Source organism: Corvus kubaryi, unplaced genomic scaffold (genome assembly GCF_017639235.1).
Source record: "Corvus kubaryi isolate FWS band 111438036 unplaced genomic scaffold, C.kubaryi_AGA036_p1.0 138, whole genome shotgun sequence".
Lineage (NCBI taxonomy): Eukaryota > Metazoa > Chordata > Aves > Passeriformes > Corvidae > Corvus > Corvus kubaryi.
Window position 1 is genome coordinate 14123815 of NW_024580672.1, and position 6000 is coordinate 14129814.

The window sequence follows — 6000 nt, forward strand, 5'->3', positions numbered from 1 at the left end:
TCCTTCTTTTATGTGGAATGGAGTCAGGATATGCCCTTGTATGAAGTTCAGCAGACAAAAACTTGGGCTGCAGTCGCATTCCTATGCACCGTGCCATTCCAGTCAGCCTGGTACTAATCTCCACGGATCTCCGAAGGCATGAAACAACATGCAGTGTAAATGAAATCCGAGCCACACCATACCACAGTACTGGTGCCAGCCAGTTTTAGAAGACTTCCATGAGAGCCAAAGGAAACAGGTAGAATGGTAGGAGATGCCTTGTATCACCTGCAGGCACAGACCTACAGCACTCGAGCAGCTCCCAGGTCCCAGAGCAACGTGAGGCATGTGAAAAGCTGGTGAACCCAGGGCTACTTAGACTTGAATGCACTTTCCTGGGGAGGAAGTGGCTTTTCCCTTGGAAAGCTCAACTCCCCAGCGTCTGCATGAGGTCAATGGAAAAAGTGATTTCTTCAGAATATGATTCAGAGTGCCTAAGCACAGGCTTATCTTATTGACTACAGAGGAAGCTCAACCTCTGTAGATTTAAACTCACTTTTGAGAGTACTCATCCCCTCTTGCCCCTTAGTTGTGGGAGTTATACTAGACCTGGATGTGGTTAGTCCTTGGTAGGCACACGATCTACTGAAATTCAGGTGCTGCAGACCAAAGCTAAGAGCTTGTCTACCAGAACACAGAGTGTCCTGTTGGATCCTGTTTTGTCCTTTTGAGTTTTCCTGGGATGTCAGAAATGGATTTGCAAGTACCAGAAAAGAAAATTAAATCAAGAAAGGTTGGTTTCTTCAGGGATGTCCTGACTGGAGCTGGAATAATCAGCATCTGTTTCAGTTTAACTGAGTTTTTCATTCTGGCCTTTCTCCCCTTTCAAAGTACAGGCAACTGAAGCCTTTAATTTGCCCTGTCTTTCACTGCAGAGAAAAACAGGAGTTTCTAACAGCTGTTACTATCCTGCCTAGAATAGCTACACTAAAAAAATACAGTTTATTGTCTGTTGTGAATGAAGAAGCTCTTGCTTGTTTCTGTTGTTTGTCGTGTTGACTTTGAAAGATAAATTGTTTGAACTGGTTGACTCTCCGTTTGTATAACTGAAGATTAGCTTGCTTGATAGCCTGCTGGATTTGCAGTTTTTCCTTGCACTAAACAAACTTAAGAACTGCTGGGGCAGTTGGAACACAGCACATACTGGAAGAAGTTTGTGTGCATACAGGTAAATAAGAAAATAACTTCATGCGTGACATTCTGGATGTGCTGTTTCAGTGCTGATATGTCCTGTCTTTCCACCTGGAAGAGTTCTTGTAAGACCTAGAAAGCCTGTTTAAAAAATTGCTAACAGACATGGATAGGTGGCTAATGAAAGTAGAAGCTGGCAGGACCAGAATTAGTTTTTACATGGTAGTTCTAAAATCCTAAATTGTGCTGCTTGTTTTTGAGAACACAGGTACTCTGTCCTTTTATCACACATTTGCTTTGTAAAAACAATTGGAGAAAAAAGCAAAAATAACTTCTTGTCGCTCAAGTAAGCAGACCTGGCTCTGAATATATAAAAGGAAGAGACAGTAAAAATAGCAACATCTTACTGTACTGTAGTCCTTCAACAGAGAACCACATTTTGAGGTTCCTCCTTCTTTGCATCCTTCTTTGTATTGCAAAGGCATCTTGCCCCAAGCAAAAGCTTTTGCTCTGGGGAATCAGAGTCTGATTTCAATGGGACAGAGCTTGGTGTCAGTCCTGAGTATCAGCTTCTAGACATTGACAAGGGCTCTGACTCTCCATGTGCATCCTCCAGGTTTGGTTTCTGTGCCCTCCTCTCTCCCCTTCTGCCAAGTGGCCCAGCCTTCCCAGTTTTTGTCTACTCATAATAAAGGCAGTGGAGCCAAGGTGCCATTCGAGGGGAAGGCAGAAAAGAATGACAAAGGCATACACTATTTCCATGATGGGTATGATGCTCACAAAATGAAGCGGGATTTGTTGTGCCATCAGCCTTCAAAACATGCCTCTCTCCCCCAAAATAACTAAACCCCTTGCAACCCTTGGCCAAGAGACTGAAGACAAACATCTGGTAAACTGACAATTCAAGGGAAAGGAATAGGATATGGCAGGGAGGTCTGGATAGACTGAGGTGTAGATGAGAGGAAGGTAAAACCTAGGATGGAATTTGGAGATTTGAGACATGATAGTGGGAGACTGAGATACAGAAAGAAAGAAAGAACAACTGGGAATTAGAGGAGTTTTATGTTGAGGCTGGTTGGCAAGGAACTGGCAGACAGAAGACACAACAGAATTTTAGTACAAGGAAAGAAGAAGGAAGAAAGTGGAAAGTCAGGGGGATAGGCAGTGATGTGAAGAACCAGACAAGAGACTGGACTAGGACCTGGCGTGGGGAACCAAAGTTGGAGGTCCTGTTGGAGATTGAGAAAGGAGGGGCAGTCTGGGGAAGGAAGAGGTGATCCGAGTCTGAGAGTGGAGGTCAGGCACAGGCAGCAGGGAGGGAACAGAGTAGCAAGGGAGAGCTGTGGGAAGCAGCCCCACACAGGGCAGAGCAGAGGGGTATGTGGGTGGGAAGGGGCACAACGGGCTGTGCTTGCTGGGACATCCTGACTTGCAGAGCTGGAAGTGGAACAGAGCTTCCCTGAGGCTGGTCTTCATGTTGGCTCAGCCAGCAAAGAATTTGCCTCTTGTGCTGTCTGCCCCAGCAGCAGCACAGAAACGACTGGAGCTGAGTGTCCTTGGCCGAGGCAGCAGCAGCTGCCTGCCTGGGGGAGGAGAGCAGGTTTTCGGGTAGTTGGATGACAAAAATTTTACAGCTGGGAGGAGGTAGTGAAAAGGCCACACGACCAAGAGAGAAAGGGTCAATTCATTAGTCTGGCAGCAACTAAATTAAAAGAAGGCAAGTGGGACTATATATTAGAGGTATCTGATTTTGGTCAAAGATGATTCTGAAGTTGCTAGATTGATCTTATGGTTGGCTTAAGCAAGCTTAACTAATTAATTGCTTTATTTTAGTCCATTGTGTAAGAGCTAGCTCCTAATAAATCACACTGTTTTGTAGAAACATGCTTGAAACAACTGTGTAAATACTAAATAGCCTTAGGAGTGGTGTTATGAATCCACGGAATAATCCAAATTCCAACACTCATCCCCTTCTGCTGCTGGTCTGGATGGAGGATAACAGTCCACTGCTGCTGTTTCTCTTTCAGTAAAGGGGGCAGGAATCTGTGCTGGACACACAAAGGTGCCAGCACAGCTGATGGCCCATGGAGGTGCTGTGATGCTGTGTGGTCCTGCACCAACAGTTGTCCTTTTCAGGAGCACAGGAAATGCTACAGGTGTTACAGGAACATTATGAATGCTGCAAAGCCAAGCCTTTAAAAGTTAGGCAATGTCCAAATGAAATCGCCGCTGAAACCTTAATTCAGAACTATGTAGGTTATGAAATGCTCTTTAATTATATTTCTCCTCCTGCTCATTTCAGTGTGGATGGCAATAATTCAAGGTCCTTGTACAGTCCTGTGGGTTTTCTGGGGCAACAAAGACTGAGGAACCTCTGACTTGCTGTCTGTGGATTTATCTTAAGGAGAGGTGCTCAGTCACAGTACCCACAAGGTTCAAAATACAGGCCTGTCAGCACAGTCACCTGATCCTGAGAGAGCCTTAACTAACTAATACTTGCAAGGACTGTGAACTCTTATATTCACCTTCTGCTCTGGGACAGGTCGGTGCCAATGAGATCTGGGGACAAACAGTGCTGGTTGAGACTGGGAGTAGGTTGGAGCTGAGCTTTCCAGCATCCAGTAGGAGGGTATAAAATTAACTACTCCATTTGGGCAGATTAAAAACAAATCTTCCATGCATGAATTCTGCCTTTGCAAAAATGTCTGTTAGTTCTGATTGTTGGCACAAGTATTACCATAGTATCAGTCTAATCTCATATGACATATTTAAGGATTTGCAGCAGAAGGGTGGAGTTACCAGTGTAAATTTCTTGGCTGATTTATCTCTTGTGGCAATTGTCCTGCTCTGCTTTATATCAGCTTTTCAGAACAGATCAGGGTTTTTGAGTATAAAGTAACATTTCTTTAGATTTCAAATAATGTATTTTAAAGCAAAGCCAGTAGAAACAGAACTAGAATCTCTAACAGAACCAGAGTACATGTAGCACATATCCTTTGTAAGTCTCTCGATGCTAAGGCAACTGGGCAGTGACACTTTGCACACAGAGCCTGAGAAACGTAAAGGTACACGGTCAACAAAACATTCAGATCCTCCCTAGAGTGTTACAGTTTTTTAAGGCAAATAACTGTGTTCAATTAAGTCACACAAGAAACATTTATTTCAGATTCCAAGCTCTCAAGGCAAACTGTGTATTTCCATGTCTTACAGAGGATCCTGCACTGTCCACAATGAAGTTTTACTGATTAATAACAGCAAATAAACATCCAGTCATTGTAAGAAATATTGTCACTAGGAAATTCCAACTGGTTTCTGCCTTGTGATCCAATACACCAAAAGGCCAATTCTGCTTTTAATGCTGTCCAGCATTTATTAGTAAAAGCCCACATAACCACATTGAACTGTTTGGTTTGCCACAGATGCACACAAAGGCAATTGGTAGAATTTTGGTATTTGATAATTGAATGTGAATATCCTTGTTTCACTGAAATCAGCCCAGATGATTGCCAATAGTTGTAAAAAAACTGATGGAAATAGCAGATACTCATATTTGACTATCTGATGTAGGAAATGGCTCCCGAATTTACTCATGGTTTTGATTCTGCTGAAGTAGCTGCTGAACGTGAGCCCGTGGGACCAGTCCAGACCAGCAAGTACTGAGATCAATTAGTAGACTCCTATTAATTTGAACCTTATTTTAGAAATTCTGAAGTTGAGATACTACTGCAGTGCAGAATCCATCTAGGCTTGAAAGGGGAACTGATTGCAACCACCTGAGAACTTAGCATTAAAAAAGCTAAACCTTTCTCAGCAAAATACTGAAAGATGTGTTCTAACAAGTCGTCTAAGAACTTGCTTTTAAAGCCCATCCGAAATGAAAGGGCGACTGATGGCAGGTGCTCTGTCACACGTGAGTGTGTTTGTCCACACAGAGGTGTGGTTGTCACCTTCTGAACGGCTGCTGCCCTTTCTTGCAGCTCCCACGTATCCCTTGCAAGGGCAGCTTGGTTGGGCTTAGCCTGAGATACCTGCTACAGAAAGAAGAATCAGCACACTGGTCTGAGGTTACAGTAGTTGCCAGCTGGGAATAGTCCCGATTTTGTCGAGAAAGGAGACACGGGAGTGTCGCGGTCCCCACGTCCATCTCTTTGGCGGTGTCTCAGCAGCTAAAGGTGCCTTGCAGCAAGAGCGGGTGGCTGTGCCCTGAGCGTCCAGCACTGCGGAGAGCTGCTCCGCACCCCCCATCCCACCAGAATTCCCGATCCTAGCTGCGCCGGGGGCCAACTCGCCAGTTCAGCGCTTGGAATGGCAGGAAAACACTTCCTGTTTGATGAAACACTTTAATGAGTTGCAGTGGGTCACCAACGGAGCTACGGGCTGCTCTCCTCACCCGGGGACACCTCGGCAGCGCTGGCACGACGGCAGCTTTCAGCGGGGCGTGCGGGGCCGGGACCCACCCACGGGACCCGCGAGCGGCGCTGGGACAGCGCAGGGGAGCCCCGCCCGAGCCCCGCGGGGAGCCGGCCCGGGCGCCAGGAGCGCTTGGCCCCGCACGGCCCCGCTCCCGCCGTCGCCACTGGCAACGCGGCGCTTCCGCCGTAACCTGGAAGCGCTCGGTGTCCGCGCTCGCCGGTCCCGCCCCGAGTGCCGCGGGAGGTCCGTGGGCGGGCGGTCCCGTGACGGCTCGGTGCGCACAGACGGTGGCCGGCAGGGCAGGGCCGGGCGCGGAGCGGGAGCCGAGCGCGCCGCGGGAGGATGGCGGAGCCGCACGGTACAGGGCGGGCGGGCCGGGGGGCTCGGCCGGGCGGCGGCTGACAGCGGGCGGCGGCC

The 6000-nt window shown here is 47.3% G+C and overlaps 1 protein-coding gene across 2 annotated transcripts in view; it reads left to right on the top strand.

The window, feature by feature from the left end:
* Positions 1-5813: 5813 nt before the first annotated feature.
* The window catches only part of SHOC2 (SHOC2 leucine rich repeat scaffold protein), a 68589-nt gene continuing 68402 nt past the window's right edge, over positions 5814-6000 (top strand). For both annotated transcript variants that reach the window (XM_042019307.1, XM_042019306.1), the window contains exon 1: positions 5814-5941. The gene's annotated coding sequence lies outside the window, so the exon portion shown is untranslated. The remainder of the gene's footprint in view (positions 5942-6000) is intronic.